The 25,625-nt window shown below is 47.3% G+C and overlaps 2 long non-coding RNA genes and 1 other non-coding gene across 3 annotated transcripts; all 3 read right to left on the reverse strand.

Annotated features, from left to right (window-relative positions):
- Positions 1–8,541: 8,541 nt before the first annotated feature.
- On the reverse strand, positions 8,542–16,505 carry LOC135386282 (uncharacterized). Its single transcript, XR_010420651.1, has 3 exons — positions 16,405–16,505; positions 12,454–12,567; positions 8,542–8,699 (listed from the first exon to the last, which is right to left on the reverse strand). It is a non-coding gene; the product is annotated as an uncharacterized LOC135386282 (long non-coding RNA).
- A 602-nt stretch (positions 16,506–17,107) lies between these two features.
- On the reverse strand, positions 17,108–17,881 carry LOC135384197 (uncharacterized). The gene is made up of 3 exons (XR_010420283.1): positions 17,781–17,881; positions 17,553–17,694; positions 17,108–17,453 (listed from the first exon to the last, which is right to left on the reverse strand). It is a non-coding gene; the product is annotated as an uncharacterized LOC135384197 (long non-coding RNA).
- A 994-nt stretch (positions 17,882–18,875) lies between these two features.
- On the reverse strand, positions 18,876–18,948 carry Trnaa-ggc (transfer RNA alanine (anticodon GGC)). The gene has a single exon. It is a non-coding gene; the product is annotated as a tRNA-Ala (tRNA).
- Between the last annotated feature and the right edge of the window lie 6,677 nt (positions 18,949–25,625).

Consider the following 25,625-nt stretch of genomic DNA (forward strand, 5'->3'; position numbering starts at 1 on the left):
ATGATGGTACGCCACGGAGATGCCATGACGGTGACCCATCTCAATGGCCGCGCCGGTGTAACTGAATGAGCGGGTGCTCCAGGCGCGTGTCCATCTTCTCCGTCGTCCACGGCCTGCTGCATCCCCATCGTTCTCCACGAGCATCAACAAATCGATTAATGTTGAGATTCGCACCAGAGAACAGTAATGAATTAGGAGGTGATAGGGAAGAGATAGTCTCATGTAGTCCAGCAGTAGTCCACATTACCAGTGTTACCCGAGCACGACTGAGTGGATAAAAGCATCCGCTCATTTGGGGTAGGTCGAAGGTCGTGATGTAGATAGGCAGGTGGTGGGTTCGAATCCTAACGCCGGCTGTGTTGTCTGAGGCTTTCCGGCAAGCTTTCCGGGCAGACGTCGGCAATGTTCCCCTTGGACTCGGCAAAAGACGCGTTGTAATCCGCTTGTCCCCACTCCTTCCTGGTGTCCCTTCTCCATCTGCCCGCTTATGGCCTTCGTTGCTTATGGGCCATGAAAACCCGAATCATCATCATCATCTGCCCGCACCTGTACGTCGTTCGTAGCCAAAGTTCATTCGCGGCCCTAATACAGAATTGAAAAAGAAAACAAGAAGCGTTTATCATTTGTTAAATCGAAAGATTTTGAGACTACTAACCATCGACTCAGTTGGACGTGCTGGTGAAAGGGATCGCCGCTGTCGGCCTCACAGAGGTGGGCAACGTCACGGCTGACGCCCCGGGGGAATGTGCGTCCTGGGCCGACTTCTAAGGGAACTGTGCCGGCATATGTCTGCAAGCGTCTGAGGAAAACCCAGGAAAAACTCCAGACTCAGTCTCGCCAGAGACTTTTTCCCAAAACTTCTGGGCCCTCGCAGTGCGGTGGGCGTCATGGATGCGATAGTCACAGAAGGGAGGCCGGAGGGTATTAGTGGCAGTATATTGCCGTGGCTAAATCCCACATACTCCTCCGTGCCTTGCTTCAAAATTAACAACAAACCTATTTTTTCGTTCTTAGCACTGTAGTCAAAACAAAAACAGTCACAGTCCCTTTTAAACCAATGACACATAATATCCTTCTTGTTTCAAACCAGCATAGAACATGCAAAACACAGCACGAAGAATAAATCTTGTGTCTTGGCACTATTTGGCCTTAGTCGCTCTTGTGCCATAAAGCACCAAAACACCAAACACCTAGACTCAGTTAAATACAAGAGAGCACAGAAAGAGATGGAATGCAAAGACACGGTGGAGGTGACGGAACTGTTTGCCGTAGTCGGTCACTTTCCATTAGGCAACGTCACGACTCTCTCCCAGAGTGGGGGATCCTGCGTCCAGGTCCGACTTCGCACGGAACTGTGTGGACTTTTGTCTGTAAAGTGTCAGAAGAAAACTCAGGTAAACACCCAGGCAGCACAGCCGTGCCTGGATTCGAACACGGGTCGAAGAAGCAGTGCATTCGAAACCCAGGGATATACAAATCACAGTATTGTGGATCGTCACTTTCTTAAACGCGTCTTCGTTTCGCGTGTCACGGAACGGCACGTCCTGGCAACAACTTCAGTATTCGCATGTCCTTCAAACACAAGCAAGCAATGTATTGTTGTCCACGTTTTCGGTGCTAAAAGCAAGCGAAAAACGTACAGCACTGAAACCTTTTATTCGTCAGCGTGTACTCTGGGGTCCATTGAAGATGTCTTTCACTCACACTGGCGGCCAACACGAGGATTTTGGTACTTGCAGTTTGTACTGCAGCATTCTTCATTTCAGGCGGAGGAGGAACGTGATCAAAGCACAGAAGTGAAATCTCGACAACGTACGCTGTCAGTTGTGCCAAGTAAAGCACTCTTTGCCTACACGAGACAAATGATGTTGCTAGCGCTCTATGGTCTGAGTTGTCTTTCTGCCAGTAAAATCCTAATAATCGTCAACAAACGATTTTGCACATAACGAAGGAGTAACGTCATTTCAAATATCGCACGCTATGAAGACGTCACTCGACTCTACCAAAATCATTTAAGCGAACTCTACCCCAAGCAAGAAGCGGGAACTGCAAAAAACAAACAAAAAAGAAACATTAAATGATTGACCATACTTAACAATAATGTACTTCATAAACGAAAAATCTCCAAATAAACGAAGCCGGACCGTGCAACGGCAACCAGGATACGGAAATCCATTAAGAGTCCGCAGATGACGACCACGCTTTCGGCGGCCGCACCTTTGGAGACAAGCCGCCGTCAGCCACATGGGCAGCCACTGTGCCCACATGACGATGATGATGATGATTAGTGTTTTTATGGCGCAGCAACGACTGAGGCTATAATGCACCAAAACATGTGGCCACACAAAAGCCTGTGTCCGTCTATTCGTTTGGCTGGCTGATCAGACGGCGTCCGGACATTATGCGCAAACGTGCCGAAAGAGTGAGAGCGGGCACTAAGCAAGCCTTCTGTATCTATACGAGACCTTGACGATGGGCCGTCTGCTATACTTAATGTCGTCTGCCATGTTTTATGCCTGGCAGACGACGCTGACCTCCGGGCGAGCCATTGGGCACCGCAGTCGAACTTTGTCCTTCCTGCTTCCTTTCGATGACCTTTAAATGACGTATTTCCCGTAAGCGAGCCGCACCTGCGAAGGCGTACTGATTACGCTATCTATCACAGCCGTGGGAACAAGACGCCTTCAGCCGATATATGCCGTTTAATTGTGCTTGAAATCGTCTGCGGCAGTCCCGTGAAGATGACGACAGTGGGACGTCATCTGTCACTTCAGGCACTGTAGCCTCTGTTTTCTCACTTTTTGGCTCTCCAAAATAGAATAATATCGCGCTTCGACATTCGGTCTTCTTGTACGATGTTACGACTACTCTTATCTTTCACAATGTAAGATCTCTGTCCTTGCATTATGATCCTCCTTGTCGTTGCGCCATGAAACCCCTAATCATCATCATCATCATCATCATCATCTCTGTCCTTGCTCCTAAGCACCGCCCTTGGGGGGAACATGGGAACAATCGCAAGAAGAAGCTAACGCAGTGTGGAACTTTTGACGTTAACTGTACCGGAAGTGCTGTAGCGCCCTTCGTCCAGGCGAGGGGTGCCCCTCTTGCCAAAGCTCCGTGACACGTACGTGGTACTTATAGAGTTGAGAAGAAATACACTAGTCTTTCCCGTCTTCTGTTTTCTTTACTAGACGTCGAGTAGCTTGTCAGCAGTGAGCGGGCTCACATCTCCACTTTTTTCCCTCCTATCATCATCATCATCATCACCCTTCAAACTTTTGTGTGCTTATTGAAATATTTAAAACGCAGGTTTGGCGCGTGCATCTTCGATTTTTTTTCATCGAAACAAGAGTAGAACAGTTAGAAGACATGCGCACATTGAGCTAAAAGTTCACCTTACCGAGAAGCTACGTGGCGTCCACTCTTTCTCTTGGTTAGAATCAGAAGAATCCATGACCACAGGCATCAACACAGCTAGGAGCACCACAAGGCGCCAAGTCAGGAACATTTTCTGATTTGGTTTCAGGTTGCGCGTTATGCAGTGTATCTACACCCGTACAAAAGCTGTCTCAGCACACTGCAAAATGACCACAATCTGAGTTAGTTCGGAAAATTTAGGACCTTAGTTGCTAACGATAGCTATAGGGCCCGACCACATCACAGACTATAGTCTGTCTTTTCAATGTTTCAATGTATAGTCTGGTCGTTTCAATGTTTCAGTACGTTGTGCCCAAGCAGCACAATGTGCTGGAAGTCGAGTGCAGTTGGGGTGGACGGTATGTGTATCAATATTCTTTAGTCTCAAGCGTCTGTTCAAGGCCTTCCACATATCCGTCCACCCCTATTGCACTCGACTTTCAGTACACTGTGCTGCTTGGGCGGACCAACTGGGCAACACAACTGGGACAACAGGAGCATTCCTTTTGGACCGGTTGTTGTCAATGCGCCATTAAACTCCCAATCATCATCATCACCTCTTGGGCCGGATTGTGTTGTCCATTTGGTCCGTACGCCAACTTGATTGCCTGCTACTATCATGGGACACGTTAGACAGGCCTTCGAGTGCCAAGGATACAACAAGGTACCCCGGGAGTACCAAGGGTCTCCCAAGGGGACCAAGGGTACCCCAAGGTAGAACCCGTGATACATATCGCAAGTTCTTCAAACAGCACAATGTACTGAAAGACGAGCCCAATAGAGGTGGACGTTATGAGTCATATCAATGCTCTCTAGTTTCACAAGTCTGTTCAAGGTCTTCCACCTACCCGTCCACACCTACTGCACTCGGCTCTCAGTACACTGTGCTGCTTGGGATATGTCAGTGACTGCATGGTAGCACACCTTTACCGGGTATTCGCACGAGGGGCATCCCCATGGAATATTGTAGTGTAAAGAAGAAAAAAAAATTACAACTGGAGAAAAAGTTCCGCCGCCTGTTACGTTGTACGTTCGTACGGTGTTCAAGCAGCGGGTACTCGCGTAGCAGACGATGCGGTCCGTGTCTTCGTCTTGTCGTCTGCTATGAAATATCTTATATCTGCGCCGCAGGATATTCCCCAGAGTCAGCACTGTACGAAAAGACATAACATCGAGCGCTCGCGTTCAGGTGGCAGCAGTTATGGCATTTTTCGCGTCATCCGCTGGAGGGTTCCGGGGCATGTAGTTGACACAGAAATACAGAATTAATACAGAAATAAATACAGAATTAATAAGAGAGAACTGATGTTCTGAGGCTGGAACAACATAGAAAGGACAAACACATACAAGGCCTTAAATTGCCTAAGAAATTAAAGATGAAAGTCACTGAAAAGGCTAGCCAGCTGTAGGACTCGAATCCACATTTTCTAGAAGGCGTGAAAAAAAAAAGAAAAAAGGCGTCCTAGCGTAGCTCAATTGGTAGAGCCCTGGACCGGTAATCCAGAAGATGTGAGTTCGAGTCCTACAGCTGGCTAACCTTTTCAGTGAATTTCATCTTTCACAGAATTAATGTCTTGCGAAGGTCATTTTTCTCACTCTTGTTTCTCCTGAGCGCAGGTTTGGCCGTCTGAAAAGTGTCATTTACACTGCGAATATTTCGCCTTAAGTCTGCTAACAGTCGAGAAAAAAAAAAGAGAAAGAAAGAGAACGCGAAACAATAAAGTGTAACAAAGTAACCGATCTGCACTATTCGGTTGTTACAACAACGGGCTTGTTGCAGTCAAGTTTCGCCCGACGATTGCGGCGCCAACTCCCTCCGCGTGTGCAGAGTGCCAATGACTGCCGTGCCCAGCGCGTTCCTTGCCTCACCACCGTACTGGGAGCGGCGTTCGCTTTTGCGGAAATCATTGCGCTACGGTTTTTCAGAGCCGCAGTGTATAGGCGATACATGCCTGTGTGTACGGACCAACCTCCGGGTGCACAGTTGGCGGTGCAGAATACAGTCTGGAGCGCCCCCAGGTCCCCCAAACTCACCTCGGAAAAGCGTGCAACGAAGAAAGCCGCCACTAGATACCCCACTGTTGCCGTTCCGGATCACTTCAGCGCGCTAAGTTTAGCGGCAAAATGTTTTTGTTGTTTCTGCGAATGAATCTAGTCTTTATATGTCCAAATAAAACGCGTATAACAACTTTCTGTGTCGTGTTTCACTTTTTGGTCCCGTTTTCAAACGTGTTGAGCGATCGAAAGGATCTAGTGCACGCCTGCGTGCATCACATAGCGTACCTGTCGTACCAGGCGCCGTAGGCGCAGTCGTCAATTTCTCCTTCGGTGACTTGGCCTGGCTTGGATTGTGCTTCAACTGGAGCTTTAGCGCGCTACAATCAAACGCAAGCCAACGTCTGGTAACAATGGGGTATCTAAGGGCGGCCTCCAGCATTGCACGCATCGGGATAGGAACAAATACATGGGAAAATGGCGACCTTGGGGGACCTGAGCGCCCCCAAACGTCGTGAAACAGGCCCGTCGGTACTCTGTACCCAGAAGTTACATTTGTTTAACCGTCAGCGCGCGAGTGGCCGCAAGGGTTCTTGCGTCGAAAAAACATTCCGTCTCTAACCACACTGCAGCTTTGGCGCGCTATGAACCTAGAGTTGTTCGTGCGTCGTGAGAACACAGCTCATCATCATCACCATCGTCATCATCTGTTGTTGCTCCTCGACGTTTTTTTCTCCAGTCTGCTCTGATCCAATGTAATCAAACTCCTACTTACCTAACGGTGAAGTAGAGTGGATATTACTCTTCTCCTATAAGTGTTGAGAGAATGAGTATGGGAGTGAGCGGACCACAAAGGATGACACGCGTAAGAACTCGGAACCACTGCGTTGAGACTCTTTTATTGCGCCTTCTGAACTACAGCCTGTTTCCTAAGCGTTTCGTTCCTAGCATTTTGCACAATTTTTTGGTTCCCTGAAAGAGGAATGCTCCTCTTGTCGCCGTAGTGTTGCCCACTTGGTCCATACGCCAACTTGATTGCCTGCTCCTATCATTGGGCGCGTAGGCAGGCTCCCGAGCGCCAAGGAGACACCAAGGGTGCCTCGAGAGACCAAGGGTACCCCAAGGGAGAACCCGGGATACATATCCCGGGTTCTCAGGGAAACGTTCCCTTGGTGTCTCCATTTTGGTGTTTTTGTGGCTATCCGGAAGCCGAGCGCCAGAAACGCTGAGCGCGCGCTCCACCTAACGAGTTTTCTTCTGTCGTCTGCTTTGAAGTAAACATAGCGGTACACCATAGCCGCCCCCTGGAATCGTATCACTGTTTACCGCCGACATCCGATGATTCCGAGAACGTGCACCGGAAGACGCCATGGAGGTGGTTAAGTGATCCCCCTTAAGAGGGAACGTTCCTGGAGCACGAACCTAATGCGCCGCCCATTGGCTATCCACGAAGGCGCATGCACACTGCTGTGCCGGAGCTAGCATCCTCAGCACACCACAGCTGCAGCCCATCCTTACCAGTTCCGGCCGGCACTCACAGGCACATGGTCGTCAAACAGAGTACACTCTAAGAAAAAAAGGAGTACTTTTACTCCTTTTGGGGAGTAATTGCATTGCCACAAAAAATAGTCCCTTTCGGGAGTAAATGCACAGGAGTAAATGAATGTCACAGAGTGAAGACTGCATTTCACGCGCTGTTGTAAGAGTCCCAGGTACATAATTGGTGCGCATGCATGAAAATACTTGAAGCAAACCGTCAACCGTGATATATCGAGTGATATAAAATCTTGCGCCATACTAAGGCACAATTTGGGCGCTATCTGTTTCTTACTCTGTGTGACTGGAAAATTGCTACGTTGTCTGAGTTATACAGCCTTATGTCGTTCAAATTGACCAGGGGCACATATTTACGTAGACTGTCGCATTCAGGAGACCATTCGCAAAGTTTAGTGACAATTTGCAGTACTGGGGAGTAAATGTCGGGACTAAATGTTTGGTTAGGGGACTAAAATGGGGAGTAATTGCAGACTAGGGGAGTAGAAGCTGCAATTACTCCCCGTTTTACTCCTTTTTTTCTTAGAGTGTAGTAGAGGTGCGTCATCCTGGCATAGAGGACATCATGCAGAATCACCGACCCTCTCTTCCCACGAAAGATATTCCCCGTGTTATGCAGACAATGCTCCATCGATTACGCACTGGATCTGCGTTCACAAACTCGCAACTGTTCAAGATCGGCTCCAGTAGCGGTCACTGTAATCATCCGGAGACTATCGCGCATATCCTGACAGAACGTCGGGCATACCATACTATGCGGGAAACTTATCGTCCCCGCGCCAGGCCTGTCATACGGACGGACGTCTTCTTCCCCGAGGGTTCTTATGCGGAACGACTTTCGAAAACTTGCGGCCCCGTGCGCTTCCTTCAAGAAACGGGCCTCGCGGAAAGACCACCCTAGTCCTCCTCTCATCTACAGTGTGCCTCCGCCTGATCCTGCCTATGCATCATTTTGAAGTCTTCAACTCCCCTCCCCCTTTCCTTAATTTTTTTTTTGTTGTTGCTATAGTCGTGACGATGTCCACTTGAGCGCGGCCAGCAACGGCAAGCTACCCCCCCCCCCCCCCCCTGTGCCGGAGACCGCTTCCGGTAGGCGCCGACTGGCCAAGACAGACGACATGTCACTTCCGTCTTTCGGCTCAAGTATCTGCTCCTGGGGACGTCGGCGAAACAGGTCCGGCCCATTGATCGCGGTTTCGGAACGGAGCAGACAACCGTCAAGAAAACTGTCGCATGCGCGTCGGCCTTTAGAGGCTAAAGACATCAAAGAAGCGGGATCGTCAGCATACTCGGCTCACAGCCGCTGTTGCTCTGTGTCGCTCAAATTAAACTGAAGAAAGTATTTATCCTATCCACGGAGCGCGTTTTACCTGAAATATATTACCGGTTTAAAAGAGGACAAACAAGCGTGATTGTGTTCAAGCTGTCATCGGAAAATTCATTATGTACGTACAATACACAACTTGCTAAAAAAAAAAACATTCCATGGGTAACGCTCTAGAAAACAGTGATTTATAGCGGCGTATTAATAAGCATGTGCTGTATGAGACGAAAACGAAGGAAAACAATACATTGTTGACACGAACACGTTTATTCGATGTAGAGGAGAACAAGCACTTAGTCGAAATACTTTATTCGTAAGCCTGAAGTCATTAGTAGCAAACCATCACTTCCGGGTGCATGAAGTGGTAGTTGCAAATCTTCTCGCAGCATTCATCGCTGCGCTCGCACTGCGTATAAGAAAAAGTTTCAAGTATATGCGGAAGAGACATACATAAGGAGCGTAGATGTCTAGCATTGTCCACGAGACGTCAAAGTCGAAGTTGACAAAACGTCTGAGCTTGCCACATTATAGTCTAAGTTGCTTCTGTGCCGGAAAATACCGATGATCATCACATTCATCACGAAAAGGAGTGTTTTTGTTTGTTAGTTTTTTTTTGTTTTTGTTATGGGACTTTCTGCATAGCTGAGATTATCCGCTGAGTGCATATTCTAAAACCAAGGGCGTCGGAAGCCTCTCCCCAAAAAAGGGGAGGGGGGAGCTCCGAGGGAGGCTACCGGCTTCGGCGTCATTAAAATCGAATCATCATCATCAGTTTCCAGAGCTGCTCTTGCGCCAAAAAACCCCAAATCAATCAATCAATCAATCAGTTTCCAGGGTTGGTGCATCTAAAGCAACAGTCCTGACCGAAACCAAAACAACGGGTACCCAGTCGTGTTGGCATACCTGGCAATGAACGAGCTGATCATGCTGCTACGTCTGCGTTAACAGGTGACATAACCCCTTTCGAAATTCCATATCAAGATCTCAAACTACGTCTAAAAAGATGCATCAATAATGACTGGCAAGCATCTTGCGACCGGCAAACCAATAATAAACTACACAGTATCAAGCCCTATGTAGGCTCCAGTTCACCTGGTATGTCCAGTCGACTATATGAAGTGCTATCCTCTCGCCTTCGTTTGGGACGCACATACTTGACGCATGGGTTTCTTCTACGAGGAGAAGACCCAACGGAATGCAACCACTGTGGTGAACAGCTTTCGATCATTCACATCCTCATCACGTGTCCAGCGTACCAACATCTTCGTCAACATCATTTTCTCCCTTTTATAGAACCTTTTGGCCCCTCCACCCAATGCTTCTGCTGGGAGATGACAGCTTTGTTCCTTTTGAGAACGTGTATAGGTTTTGTAAGGATACTGGGTTTTTAAAAGATCTGTGATTTTAAATACTAATGTAACAATAGTCAAATTTTAGTCCTGCACATATACTTTTTAACTAACTAGTCTTCAGTGGTATTTGGCACACTATGGCCTTTGTGGCCTCGGTGGCTCAGTCGGTAGCGTGTTCGCCTTCTGATCCCGAGATCGCGGGTTCGAACCCGGCCGAGGACGCCAGCAACTTGGTGGCAGGGTACAAGTTGCTTAGGCACGCCGTCTTCCGCGAGGGACGTTAAATACGGGGTGCCGTGTGGTGAGCTTTCATCGCACGTTAAAGAACCCTCAGGTGGGCAAAAGCAATCCACAGACCGACCGCTGTGGCGTCGCTCATGATCTCAGTTGTCTCGCGACGTAAACACCCAATTATTATTATGGCCTTTGTAGCTGATGCGCCAATAAAACCCGAATCAAATCAAACCAAAACAACGCTATTATGCGCATTCCTGTGGCGTACATAATTGAGTCACTATACTTTTACCTATACCTTCTATAACCTTGTAGCGGGTCATCGCCGTCTCTATCTATATCATCTATAACCGTCATCGCCTCTCCGTGGCATACCATCATCGCCGGTCGGGACTCATGTAGAGAAATACCATCGTCCTCTACATTTGGTGACCCGAACTATGAACACCACGTTCGGCGCAATTAGGCCCTTGACCATCCCAAATTTCTGACAACACCATCGACTACTAGCACTACCACGGCACGCTCTCCCTGGAAGCCCCCGCCATTACTTGACTCATCACGACGACATCACGACCGCTGCTCGCCTCTCGATCAACACGCCGACCGCTCCCGTCCCGCTTCCGTCCACGCTTCCGATCCGCTGCCGACCCGACCGACCGACCACGCAACGACCCGACCGCTCATTGATCATCGCAACCGCCCACCGACCATCGATTCAGGACTTCCAGGGACCGACCTGCGCTATCCACGGCCTCCGGCACACTCACGACCCACCGCTTTATTTCATGCATCTCGACGCTCATCCCCTGCCGGCCGAGACACCAGAGCAACGTGCTCGCTGGCGGTTTCGGCAGTCGCGGCAGCCGACGCGACGGCCCGTTTTCAGCCGGCGTCTCGGCAGCCGACACGGCTAACGCAGCCTCGCTATTACTGGGATCGACCCTACGAGCTCTCGCTCTCGTGCCGGTTGCGGCACCCCAGGCCACGACTCTCACGCTCGGCTCTGACGCCCAACGATATCACCCCTCATCTGCCCTGCTCATCGACAGTTTCTGCCAACGGGTGTTGTGCCGTGCCACGAACACATGAATAGTTCACGTCATCCACGGTCGCTCCTACTCTCTTCCTCCGGTGTTGAAGTAGGTCATCGTACTACTTTGTCGCCGCTCGGCGTCTGAGGGGGGAGCGCTGTAGCGGGCCGTGGACAACAGCGAAGATGGCCACGCGCCTGGAGCACCGGCTTCAGTTCCACCGGTGCGGCCATGGAGATAGGCCACCGTCATCGCCTCTCCGTGCCATACCATCATCGCCGGTCGGGACTCATGTGGAGAAATACCATCGTCCTCTACACCTTCTGCTATACCTTCCCTACCATTGTCTTGGCGCATTATGGCCTTCGTCGCTCGTGCGCCAGCAAAACCCGAATCGTTATGAACCTATGGCGTACAGTCACTCCGTGCAAGATACTTGAGCTAAACACCAAGTTAATTGTTTATCAATTATAATAGAATCTTATTAAATGCGCTTTCTCCACGATGACGTCACGGTCAGTGGCAATCCAGCCACCCGCTCGAGGCGAAACTTGATAACCAAATTTATGATATCTCAAGACAGTAATCCTTTTGGCCTTAGTAGCTGATGCGCCACAGAGAACCGCATCATCATCATGAAGACATTCATCATTCATCTTTATCTCATGCAGACATCAGCGTCAAGCAGAAAATGGGTACGCATATGTCACTCATTGTTATCGGCTGTAGGTGATACGTGAAATTTTGCATGTGACATCTGAACGTATATCACAACGGTCAAGTCTAATCTCAAAGTCAGACTACGCCTCACGCCTGTCCCTGCATTTGGCCCATTTATATGTACAGAAAAAGGGGCGCGAGAGAACGCCGCATGCTGCATGCCGTGCAGATGGGCTACAACTCCATTACAGCGTCTTCCATTTAATGGCAATCTGATCAATAACGGGCGATTAGCGTTTCTCTGAATGACTAATATGCATATTTGGGTTTTCAATGTTTCTATTTATTTTTTTTTGTTTTGTTTTTTGTCAACGGGGAAAGCTAACGGCGACTCCAGTGACTATGTTTGCATGAACAAGCAGACTTTTTCTTGCTATGTAGATAGATTTGGCGCACTATGACCTTAGTTGTCCGTGCGTCATAAAAACCGGATGATCATCATCATCATCTTGCTGTGTAGGAAGACCTCCAGTTAGCAAAATACGTACAGGTGCACATACAAATCCTCTAGAAATCTGCCTCGTATGACGAAATACCAGACAAACTGCAAAGCACACATGCCTGCAAAGGCGGGAGCTAGGCCACTGTTTGGCATTATACACAGCATTATAAGGCTATGTGTAAGGTCATGTACAAATGTGCCTTGAATTCAGGTAGAGACTCATACGCATCGTAGCGGCCTTAGCTGGATTTCTATCCTAGGACGCAGACATAACTATATAGAAACTTGCATCACTACCAACACCACCACCGACAACAAAGCTCGTACTGCGTACAAATACTCAACCACTGGTCGCAATGACATAAACATTTAGCTTACCGGAGCCGGAAACGGAAGACACGTATCAGGTTCTTCGGGGACATCAGGATATCCCATGACCACAGGCATCAACATAGCAACGACCAGAACGAGGCGCCAGGCGAGGACCATATTCTATTTGATTTCAGGATGAAATAAACGCCATCAATAATACCCATTACATAAGTAGTGCACCCAGCCTTGTTGTATAGTGATGAGCCCCTTCTACCCGCCAGACCTCGACACGTGTAAAAGTAGGAAGAACCAGCAGGTGGTCAGGAGCGTTCAGGCAACAGATGCGACAAGTTTCATTAAAGTGTTGTTAGCCAGCGCATCTGTTGTGTTCCTTCTTAAGTCCTCGTCTTTAAAGCGCTCTGCAGCAATGTGGCCTCATACCAACAAACCCAGATTTCGTCACCCTTCTACCCATCGTGAGAATTTATAACTATTTTAAAGATATTGGCGATTTAAATGCTATCCAGCTTTGCTCATACTCGTATATCATGTTTTTAAGTCTCAGTCTTGGTGAAATGCCAATTTTTATCTAATCTTTTTTTTTGCTTTTACCAACTCACTAACCACCATTGTCTTGTCGCATTATGGCCTCAGTTGCTTGTGCGCCATAAAAATTCCAATCATCATGATCATCATCATCAACATAAGTAGTGTGTTATCTGAAGTAGTCCATAAGTGTTTGTTGGTTGGTTTTAACAAAAAAAATTGGCTTGACTTCTGTGAGGCCCTCAACTACACATCGCTTGCGCCAGTTACAATACGTGAAAACTCCTGTAGTGGTGATGCCAATCAGGATGATGATGATGATGATATTGGTGGTGGTGGTGGTGATTTCGAAGTAAAACACATAAGTGTGACAATACACGCACACACACACACACATGGTGCAGCCACGTGAGGGGCTTACAAGGTTACTGCATTTAGACGCGTTTGCCATGGTGCCCAAAAAATGGAAGACATTTTTTTTTCGCGTTAACATACTTCTCAGATTACACAGTTAACACAGTTCTCAGATTAATTTACAAAAAACTGATAAGGGGCAGAAACCTCGAAAGTAACTTAGGCACAAGGAAAAGATAGCAAAAGGGTTAAGGGACGCCGAAAATTCGGAAGTAGTTGATAGGATAATGAAAAATGCGTTGGATAAAAATGTACCTCGTCTTTTCTCGAGCAAGATGGAGTTCTGTGACCCAACCGTTGCGTAAAATGGCCGAAGAAACAAAATGACGGTCGTCCTCAGTTGAGATGCAGACCCTGTTTTTTTTTAATTGCTCGCAACAGGTGCAGTCTGGAGCTGTTTTTCCTTCCAAATTTAATTGCTTTGCGCAGTTGCTCGTACTTATGTTTTCGTTCCCAATGACTGCCGAAAGAATCATAATTAGAGCTAGTGAAGATGAGCAAACTGATTCTTTCTAACATGTGCTTCTCTCTCGTTAAGAAAAGAGCCGCAGCTTGGATACGCTGCAGGAGCGCCCTTCCCATGATCCTCTCGTTCTTTTTCTGCTTCGTTTAAAGCGACAGTGCGTGCCCAACGAGGGCTTCAAGTAAAAAATAAAAAATAAAGAAAAAACGAGCACGCTGTAAGCGCTGTTGCAGTGAACTTTGCACAGCGCCATTTCGGGCCCAAACGGCCACGGGTCCCAACAGTCTGTCGTTTCATTAGCGGGTTTTGCATGGTGTTTCAAACGGTATGGTGCCAATGAAAGCTGGAAAACATGCAAGAAATTCACAGAAAAAGCGGTGCTTCTTCAAAAGTGCGAACAGCTCGAGACCGTGTATTCGAAAGTGTCGCGTCGTCTGCTATACTACCGACCTTTGTAGTCGCTGCGCCAGAAAAACCTTAATCATCATCATCATCATCATCATCATGCTATACTACCGCGTGTTGCATAATTTGGGGCGCTGACGTTGCCGCTCACTCGTGCCACCTGGCCCAGAGAAACAGGTCTATAGTATGGCGATGGTCTATGGTATTGCACGTGCCGAAGGTATGGTATTGCACGTGCCGTATTGCACGTATACGACTGCGTATAATTTCGACCACCAGGGGTTCTTTTGCCGTGCGCCGGAAATCTACGACACACGGTGATGGAAACTAAAACATCCCTTTTGGGCTTGTTGCTGACAGACTTTCATAACTTAAAAAAAAACAGGACGAACACGACACCGACGTTGTGTGTGTCTTGTGTTCGTCCTGGTCTTAGCGCTTTTATGCCATGAAAAACGGTGCTGGAAGCATAATGTTTACACATGTTAATGTTAACACGCTACCGACTGGACTACCCAGGAGGCTGTCACCTCGCTTTTTGATGATGCTGACTGCCAGAGTGTCTGAGTGTTTCAATTAAAATCAATTCCATGATCAGTTGTGGCACGTTTGTTATCATTGCGCAACAAAAAAAGAAAAAAAGAAGAAACACTCGAATCATCATTATCATCAATTCATTACATCAATCAAGCCACATTATTTTAAATATGAAATATCAATTGGAAATTGCAATCAATACATAAATATCAATTGTGTTGCGTGCTACAACACCCCGTGTTCATTGACCTCTCTCATCTTGCGATGCGCCAGAAAAAACTGATCATCATCATCATCATCATCTTCATCAAAGCCCCATATCTGGCAACGTTTTTCTGCAATGTCATCGAAGTAGGTAGAGCGCAGAAAATTTTTCTCATCCTATTCTTCGTACGTGCCATACTCACACGGAAAAGTGCAGAGGCAGTTCAGGTTCAGCCGAAGCTAGTACCGTTTGTATAATAAACTCACTTGAACGTCAATAGCATTTAGTTGCAAACTGACACTTCTAGCTAGGAGTTTGATTTTCATCGATTGAGTATGTCGCCACGAAGTAGTTTCGAATGAGAAAGCTGGCGACATTCAACGTATCGAGCCGCGCGTGACGTCACGCTTACTGATAAATGATGTTTGGCTTTGGCAAAGCGCTTGTACGTGAGTATTGCCCGTTATAGTTTAGGTTGCAGATGATTGGTGTTGAGTCACAGCAGAAGTGTATGCCATAATTTTAGCCCTCAATTATACCTTACAACGTCGTATCAAATCATCAGTCGTATACAGAGATTCTTTGAGTTCCTTACGGACTATCTGTGGCATTCATTGCACAAAAGACCCCATTGTCCATCGCGGAAGTACTATCGCTAGCAGTGCTTATCGGTGATTTTTCTGCTGGGTACCCAGCCATATTGGGATGCCCGGAAATGAAAAGGCCAATTGAGCAGCTGCTGCTCAGCTGGACATTCCATCAGAAGATCTCAGGCTATGTTTAAAAAAGCATGTCATCAACAGACACTGGCAGAGCTTTTGGGACCAACAGACAAGCAACAAATTACACGCTATGAAACGTGAGATAGGCACGCCTCCATCTGCACCGACTTCACCATTTTCACGAGCTCTAAACATACTATACATCCCTCTGGCTGGGGGATGAGGCTCTTCTACCGTTTGAACAAGTTTTTAACTTCTTTCAAGACGTTGGTCTTTCAAATGTATTGTAGCTTTTAAATTTCGTTTTTACGTCCTTCGTTACGTCCTATTTTATCTTAGCTGAATCGCTATACTTTTACTCGCTTACTGTCGTGGCGCACTATGGCCTTCGTCGCTTATGCGCCACGAAAACCTGAATCATCATCATCGTCTTCACCAGACGCATATGCTGATACAGTCCCCCATGAAGTCGCCGTAGGACGCATACAAAACCTCCTGTTTTCCACCCCTTCCTGCTATATTTATGTTATATATATATATAATATATATAATATAATAATTATATATATTATATAAGCACACTGCAGCTTCGGCGCGCTATCACCCTAGTTGTCTGTGCGCCATGAAATATCAAATCCTCATTACGGTCACATCTGTTGTTGACTCTCCATATTTTGTTTTCCGGTCTGCTCTAATCCAGTCGAATCTAAATATATACTACTTACCTCACGATGTAGTAGAGTGGATGTTACTCTTCTTCTGCAGCTCTTGAGAAAATGAGTATCGGAGTGAGTTGGAACAGTAGGAATGACACGTGTAATAACTCAGAACAGCTGCGTTGAGACTCTTTATTGCACCTTCAGAACTACAGCCTGTTTTTTACGCGTTTCGTTCGTTACATTTTGCTTCCGCAATGAAACAAAGGGAGTAGCTATAAAAACTATGACGTGTTACGTACTTACATTAAGCCTTACGACCTAGCTGGCAAAACCCAATGGAGGAAGTAATTGCTGACGAGTATATATATGTGCCATGTTCCTGTCACGTGTTTATGATCTTTGTTGTCAATGCGCCATTAAACTCCCAATCATCATCATCATCATCATCCTGTCACGTGTCTGCCTATGTGTACAAGGGCGTTTCAATTAGCCTGAGGAAAGGTTTAACAACAATGGGGAATCATACGATGGTGAGACCAACGGGATGTGGTTGACAGTCGTCATGCGCAAGTTTGGATGTTTTGTATTGCTCCTAATGATAGTTACTTAATTTCTATTAGCCGTGTAACTCTATATATTTACTGTAGAGCCGATGAAGAATAGGAAGTTATACGAAGAAACTAGTAAAAAAAGAAACAAGAGGAAAGGAGCAGCCATGGCGGGTGATCGCTGAAAATACCAGTTCGCATTCACTGCTAATGGAAATAATTGCTACATAACATAACATAAAACACACACATAACACACAAATATATAAATAAAAAAAACAACAAAAACATAAACAAAAACATAAATACACAAAACATAAAAAATCCCCGGCGTCGGGAAATTGGCGCCCCCATCACCCGGCACCAGCCGCTGTAGCCCCCTCCTGCATTCACGGTTGCGTCGCCACAGGAGGGAGACCCGCACGTATAGCTGTGCGTGGCTTTCCCGTGTCTGGGGAAAGGGGGATCCTGGCAGTTGAGTGGACTCGAGGTTGGTTTGGACCCTTCGGGGCCCCTCCGGGAAAACAACACACTGCTTTGGCCCCTGCTTCCCATAGACGGGTAGACCTGGAAGGCCCGGCCAGGACTATTCAGCTAGTCGCCATCTCCTATTTTCCTTACTTTCTCCCTTCATCCACTCTTCCTTCCTGTATTTTCCTTACTCACCTTCTTTGGCGGCAAGGGTCAACCTTGGGCAGTTCTTTCAATCTCCGTTGATGCTGCACTTGGGTATAGTGTAGAAGGATGTGTTAGTGTGCAGAGCTCGTTCCCTTGGTTGGGGTCGGTGGTGGCCGACACACCTACTGCACTGAATGCAAAACCAAAATATATGGATAACGAAAACTAAAAAAAAACTGATCGGCACCTGAAAAGGAGCCGCACCGAAACGCTTACGCAGAATTTTCTTGACCATACCCCAGGTCCCTGGTTCCCCAAGTTTCTTGTCATTCAGTCAAATGAAGGCGGAAAATCACTGACAAAAATCTCCCCTTTTGCCGTGGCAAAGGAGCTGGAAAAAGTCATAGGAAAATCATATAAGGCAAAACAACTGAACACTGGGGACATCCAGGTTGAAGTTCAGAACCAACGACAAAGCACTGCATTGCAAACATTGAAAAACATTCGGGATATTACTGTAACTGTTACCACACATCGTACATTGAACATGACGAAGGGCGTGATCTCAGAGGGCGAGCTGATCGAATGTACAGAGGCTGAGATTCAAGAGGGTTTGAGTGAGCAAGGCGTAATATGCGCAAAACGAATCATGATCAGAAGGGACGGCAAGCAAATTGCCACCAAACACGTTATTCTGTCCTTCAAACTGCACACAATACCCACTAACATAAAGGCAGGTTACCTGAGTTGCAATGTTAGACCCTACGTGCCAAATCCGAGGCGTGGTTTCAAATGCCAGCGTTTTGGGCACAGCTCACTTGCATGTCGCGGACATCTGACATGCCCAAAGTGCGCTGGCAAAGACCACACAGGAGAGTCTTGCAACAATGAATACCGTTGTGCTATCTGCCAAGGTAACCATCCAGTATACTCACGATCATGCCCGCGCTGGAAAGATGAAAAAGAAGTAATCAGAATTAAAACAGAGCAGAATATTTCCTATAAAGCGGCTAGAATGCAACACGAATTTCAAAAGAAAGGCAGTTTCTCCGAAGTGGCGCGGGGGAGTGGCACCACAGAGGAAATCTGTGGAGACTCAAACCTGCTCGCAGGTTATTGAGCCTCCACCACACACTCCCCAACAGGAAGCTGGGGACACCCAGGTGTCTCCAGCTGCGACGGAGGTCAGCCGTCCAACTGGCCAAAACGAAGAAGCCACGGCTCTTTCTAAAACCGATGGTGTGCAGTCGATTTGGGACGGAGGCGTGACAACCCCCACCCAAAAAAGCACTCAAAGCATGGAGGTTGATGATGACGACAGAATGACGCAAACGTCATCATCAATGAAAGATGAAAGTCACTGAAAAGGTTAGCCAGCTGTAGGGATCGAACCCACGTCTTCTGGATTGCCGGTCCAGGGCTCTACCAATTGAGCTAAGCTAACACGCCTCTCCAGCGACTTTCGGGGTGCGTCATCTGAAGGGACGACAAACCAGCCACTCACTCTCACTCACCCTCCTTTCACTCTTACATTTTTGCTCACTCATACACACATTCATACGACGGAAATCGACGCAAGCGGCACCTGTTGAACAAGAGATAAACTGATGTTCTGAGGCTGGAACAACATAGAAGGGACAGATACAAACAAAGCCTCAAATTGCCTAAGAAATCAACGATGAAAGATGAAAGTCACTGAAAAGGTTGACTTTTCAGTCAACTCACTGAACTTAACTTTTCAGTGACTTTCATCTTTCATCGTTGATTTCTTAGGCAATTTGAGGCTTTGTTTGTATCTGTCCCTTCTATGTTGTTCCAGCCTCAGAACACCAGTTTATCTCTTGTCATCATCAAGCCTCCCTGAAATGCATCCAAGAGAAAAACGAGGAAAAGGCAGAGGAAGAGGAGTAAAGACAAGCGATACCACAGAAGCCACCCCGGCGAAGGGTCCAACCTCCTAAATGAAACAAGTGCTACTCAGTCGGCATAACCAAGTGCTCCGCTTCGTTTTGTTTCTTCTTGGAATTCCCGCCATTATGAACCACTTCCTCCAGTGGAATTGCCGTGGTTTGTTTTCAAATCTAGATGATGTAAGTGATCTTTTTGATACCTATAATGCAGCATGCTTTTGTCTCCAGGAAACGTACTTGAATACAACCTCCCCGACTGCTTTACGTAGACACAACATATTCCGAAAGGATCGAAATGGCACGAATCGTTCATCTGGAGGTGTGGGGATTGTCGCACGAGCGTCTGTTCCATCCAGGGCAGTTAACCTCAATACACAGTTGGAAGCTGTAGCAGTGCAGGTATGCCTGGACAGAGTGGTCACTGTCTGCTCCGTTTATCTACCGCCAACAGCATTCATCACGCAAAACGACATAGAAGGTCTATGCAGCCAACTTCAAACTCCTTTCATTCTTTTAGGCGATTTTAATGCGCACAACCCACTCTGGGGTAGTACAAGGACCGACTGTCGGGGAAAGATGATAGAAAAAGTCTTGCTATCATCTTCCGTCTGTCTTTTAAATACAGGATCTCCTACGTATGTACATTCCGCTACACAATATTTCTCGGCATTAGATCTTTCTCTATGTAGTCCATCTCTTTTTGGAGATTTAGAGTGGTCAGTAAAAGATAATCCATTGGGAAGTGACCACTTTCCAGTGGTATTGAAGTACTTGCCTCAAGTAGATATCTTGACAACGTGTCCCCCCAGGTGGAAACTTGAACAAGCCGACTGGGACACTTTTTTTCTGAAAAATGCGACCTGTCTTTAATCCCTGTTGATAGGATGACAACTGACGAAGCAAACCACGTCATAACTAATGTCATCCTTGACGCAGCAACACAATGTATTCCTGAAACTTCTGGTCGCTTGCCTAAGCGACCAAAACCCTGGTGGAACAAGGAGTGTGAAGAAACACGAAAAGCCCAAAATCGGGCGTGGGGTAGATTTCGGTGATACCCCACCAGTGAAAATCTTGTTCTCTTCAAAAAGGCAAGAGCCAAAGCCAGGTGGACGCGTAAGCAAGCCAATCGGTCCTCATGGCACAGTTTTGTATAATCCCTGTCTTCCAATTCTTCTTCTAAACTTATTTGGGATCGCCTTCATAAGATCAGAGGTGTACACATGAGCCGTGCTACTCCTCTTTTAGTAGTTAACGGTCAGCCAGTACAAAGCTTACAGAAACAAGCTGATACTCTTGGTGAGCATTTTGAAAGTGTTCCCTCTTCCTCCAACTACAGCAATGAGTTCCTCAAAGTAAAACGTAGTGCAGAGATGAAGAAAATTCCAATGCATTGTGGAGACAGTTTGATATATAATCAGCGTTTCACCAAAGTAGAACTAAATCGTTCCTTAAAGCGTACAAAGACAACTTCACCAGGCCCAGACAGGGTGATGTATTGTATGCTGATCCATCTGTCTGAGGCATCCAAAGAGCTTTTACTGCAATTTTTTAACCAGGTTTGGTTTTCAGTGTAAATTACCCTTAGCCTTGAAAATTTCCACCGTAATTCCTTTGTTAAAACCTGGAAAGGAAGCTTCAAGCCCGGCCAGTTATCGACCCATCGCTCTCACGAGTTGCATCGGCAAAACGTTTGAGCGTATGGTCAATGCTCGGCTGGTCCATTTCCTTGAAGAACACAAATGTCTTTCGGAACTCCAGTGTGGTTTTCGCGCTGGATGTTCTACAACTGACCACCTCGTACGACTAGAAGCAATGGTCCGTGAAGCCTTTGTCCGTAGGCAACACTGTCTGTCGGTGTTCTTTGACCTTGAAAAGGCATATGACACCGCTTGGAGGTATGGTATCCTACAAGACATGTACTCTTTTGGGATCAGGGGGCGCCTCCTTAGGTGTATAACAATCTTCCTCGAAGACAGGACATTCCGAGTGCGGCTCGGAATAACGCTATCCCGTCCCTTCATCCAAGAGAATGGAGTGCCGCAGGGATGCGTCCTTAGCGTCACTTTGTTTCTCGTGAAAATAAATTCAGTAGCTAGTATAATCCCACCTTCCATGTCTTATTCACTGTATGTTGATGACATTCAGGTTTCCTTCTCTTCCACGAATCTAGCAACATGTGAACGACAGTTGCAGCGAACTTTAAATAAGCTTACCAAATGGTCGCATGAGAATGGATTCAGGTTCTCACATGAGAAAGCCGTTTGTGTTCATTTTTCGAGAATGAGAGGACTGTTTCCCCCACCCACTCTTAAGCTGAACGGACAGGACCTCGCTATTAAGGGTGAACACAAATTTCTTTGGGTCATCCTTGATAGAAAGCTCACCTTCTTACCTCACATCAAGAGCCTTAAAACAAAATGCATGAAATCCCTACACCTATTGAAAGTGCTGTCCCACAAATCTTGGGGTGCAGATCGTGACCCTCTGCACAGGGTCTATGTGTCCACAGTGCTGTCTAGGATGGACTATAGATGTGTTGTCTTTGGGTCTGCTCGGAAATCTGTCCTGAAGACCTTAGACCCAGTACATCACCAGGGACTGCGTTTGATAACTGGTGGTTTCCGCACGTCGCCAGTGGAAAGCCTCTATGTTGAGAGTAACGAATGGTCACTGGAAAGGAGGATATTTTACTTGTCTGTTTCGTACTCTTTGAGGGTAATAGGTTATCCCAATAACCCAGGCATTTCCTGCGTTAAAGGGACACGCTTCAAGCAGCTCTTTCTTAATAAACCCAGCGTTATTCCCCCATTTAGCATGCGCGTTCGCCTGGGATGTGAAGATTACAATTTCCGACATGATGACTTCACCATAGTACAGGATAGCCCACGGGTCCCGCCGTGGCAATCACCTCAATGTTTCAATAGCTCCCTGACTATGTTTAAGAAACAGAACACACCACCTGTTGTGCTCCAGCAGGAGTTTGAGTCCCTTAAAGAAAGTCTTGGGCAACACAGAGCTTTTTACACTGACGGTTCCAAAACACGTACCTCAGTCGCATGTGCAATGGTAACCGATGGATTCACACAGTCATATCGTCTACCTCACATGCTCTCAGTTTTTAATGCCGAAGTATACGGAATAATCCTGGCACTGAACTACATCTTAGAAAGTCACACCAAGTCATCGGTCATTTACACAGATTCTCTCAGTTCTTTTCAAGCAGTAGGCAACATAGGGATGTCAAAAAATCTTCTTGTACAAAAGGCACAGTGCCTTGCTGCTAAGGTAATAAAAAAGGGTCTCTCTTTAACATTCTGCTGGGTACCCAGTCATGTGGGTATAGCCGGTAATGAACTCGCTGATGCAGCTGCTCTTTCATCTGAGGTGAATCCTTTTGATGTACCGTCCCAAGACCTCCGACCTACACTTATGAGGGCCATCAGTAGCACATGGCAGCAGCACTGGGACACACAACATGAGAATAAACTCCATTTAGTTAAACCCACTATAGGGAAATCAACGTACGTTTTTAATAATCGTCTTCATGAAGTTGTTTCCGCAAGGCTGAGGATTGGCCACACCTATTTGACGCACGGTCACCTCCTCCGTAGGGAGGATCCCCCGTTCTGCACACGGTGTGGCGCACACAGTTCCGTCCTCCACTTTCTCATCACATGTCCATTGTATGAAACCCACCGACACCGTCATTTCCGTGAGTTGTACACATACCATTTACCTCTCCATCCTTCCCTTTTACTAGGGGATGAAGCTTTCGTATCGTTTGAACTGGTTTTTAACTTCTTCCAAAACATTGGTCTTTTAAATGCACTCTAGTTTTACAGCTTTCTTTTATGTCTTTCGATTGGTAATTCGTTAGTTTTAATGAGATGCTTATACCTTTTAATGAATCACTGGATAATTTTCTCTTAAACTATTAATGCTTTTATCATGGTCTTGGCGCATTATGGTCGTAGTTACCGCTGCGCCATTAAAACACGAATCATCATCATCATCATCATCATCACCTTCCCCTGGGAAGGAGTGCACGGAAGGCTCGACGATGACTTCTGCGACGCGCAGTCGTCATCGTCGAGATCCATGTCTTGCGTGACAGGTTGGGATGGGCTTTTTGTGTACCCATCCCATATTGAAGGCGTGCCATCAGCCTCAGTGGAGGCCGTGGCCACCTCTTCCTGACCAGTTGGCAAGTTGGTCAGGGAGGAGGAACGCGACACTTGCCCATCCTCATGTTTTTTGGGGGGGAGTGTGGGGTTGAGGCCCCAGAGTCTGGGTCCCCACGGATACACTGAGCGGTGCCACTCCCCTTTGCACCGACTCAGCGAAACTTTTTCCTTTTTTTCGGAAGTCCAACTGTGCCCTAGCTGCCTTATAACTCACGTTCTGTTCTGTCTTAGTTTTCAAGATTTCTTTTTCGTCTTGGAATTTTGGGCAACTTCTTGAGTAGGCAGGGTGATTGCCGTGGCAGTTAGAACAACAAAAACTATTTTTGCAGCATTCTGGTGTGTGTTCCTTCCCGTCGCCGGCACACTTTGGGCAGACTAGGTGCCCACGACACACTTGCGAATGGTGCCCAAAACGCTGGCACTTGAAACATTTGTGCGGGTTGGTATGTAGTGGCGCACAGGACAGTTTACATAGCCTGCTTTCAACTCGGAGGGAAGACTGTGAAGTTGGAATGAGAGAACAAGATGTCTGGTGGGGATCTCTTTGTTCTCCTTACGAATAACAATCCGCTTTGTGCTCACGGCACCCTGATCACTCAATCCCTTTTCGATCTCTGATTCGGAGCACAAAAGTAGCTCATCACAGGAGATTACACCCTTTACTGTATTCAGAGTGTGGTGTGCTGTCACTGAGATCGGGATCTCACCAACCAGCCTCATCGACAACAAACCCGAACTCTGCTGACTGGTCTCAACCTCGATCTGGATCTCTCCACTTCTCAACTTTTTGGCCTTGCATGTTTTTCCAATCACGTGTTCAAGGGATTTAGCCACGATGAAGGGGGATACCTTATCAAGTGACTTTGTTTCATAATCAGACTTCATTATCAGGGTTTTTGGATACCATGGTTCTTTGTTTTTCTCAAAGAGATGCATGGCTTGAACCTCGTTGCGGCCCCTCTTTCGAGGCCGATCACGTCTTAAGTGGGGGAACTGATTAGAATCCATGAAGGTTGTTGTACATTCAGTGCAGATGGTGTGCCAGCCACCATCGACCCCAGCAAGGGAACATGCTACGCATGCTAGCACTTGCCACTGCACGATACCCAAGTGCAGTTTCTAGGAGATAGAAAGAACTGCCCAAGGTTGACCCTAGCCGCCAAAGAAGGTGAAGGGAGGAAACGGAGAGCGAGAAGGAGAGAAAGGGAAGGTGATGAAAAGAGAGATGGCGACTAGCTGAATAATCCTGGCCGGGCCTTCCAGGACCACCCGACTATGGGAAGCAGGGGCCAAAGCGGTGTGTTGCTTTCCCGGAGGGGCCCCGAAGGGTCCTAAACAACCTCCGGGTCCACTCAACCGCCAGGATCCCCCTTTCCCCAGACACGGGAAAGCCACGCACAGCTATACGTGGGGGTCTCCCTCCTGCGGCGACCCAACCGTGAGTGCAGGAGGGGGCTGCTGCGGCTGCTGCCGCTCGATGGGGGGGGGGGGGTGTTGTCTCCAATGCAGCCCCCAATAGACGGATTATCTCCGATTAATAGAAGGATTAACCATTGTGTAGGGTACACCACTAGAGGGCGCTACGAGCGACGCCTCACCACCAGGGGCCGCTGCTGTCGCATTCCGCCGATGACGTCATTGCTCCTTCGGAGAGCATGGTGAGAGATAGCGGGAGGCATTGGAAGGCGATGCGAAATAGAGCGCCCCCTTGTGCAAGGCTGTGGTGGCGCTGGGGGCGACAGGACAGACGCTCTCGGTGGCGGCTCTCCACGGCGTTGTTATGGTCTCGTGACCGTGATACGCGGCGTCGGCGGCAAAAGGTTTTTGGGTCCAGCGTTGTGTACGAGTCTTTGAGCGAGTTTATATTAATCTCACTCAGTTTATTGTTCAACTGATGGTTGTTGTTTGAGAGCTCAGTTGCTATTCTGTGAGATTGGGGTGTACGGCACGCATATACGGCATACGACAATATAAATAAATACATATAAACAAAAGGACGTGCACGATAAATTACGCCACATTAT

The sequence above is a fragment of the Ornithodoros turicata genome, chromosome 2 (genome assembly GCF_037126465.1).
Source record: "Ornithodoros turicata isolate Travis chromosome 2, ASM3712646v1, whole genome shotgun sequence".
Classification (NCBI taxonomy): Eukaryota; Metazoa; Arthropoda; class Arachnida; order Ixodida; family Argasidae; genus Ornithodoros; species Ornithodoros turicata.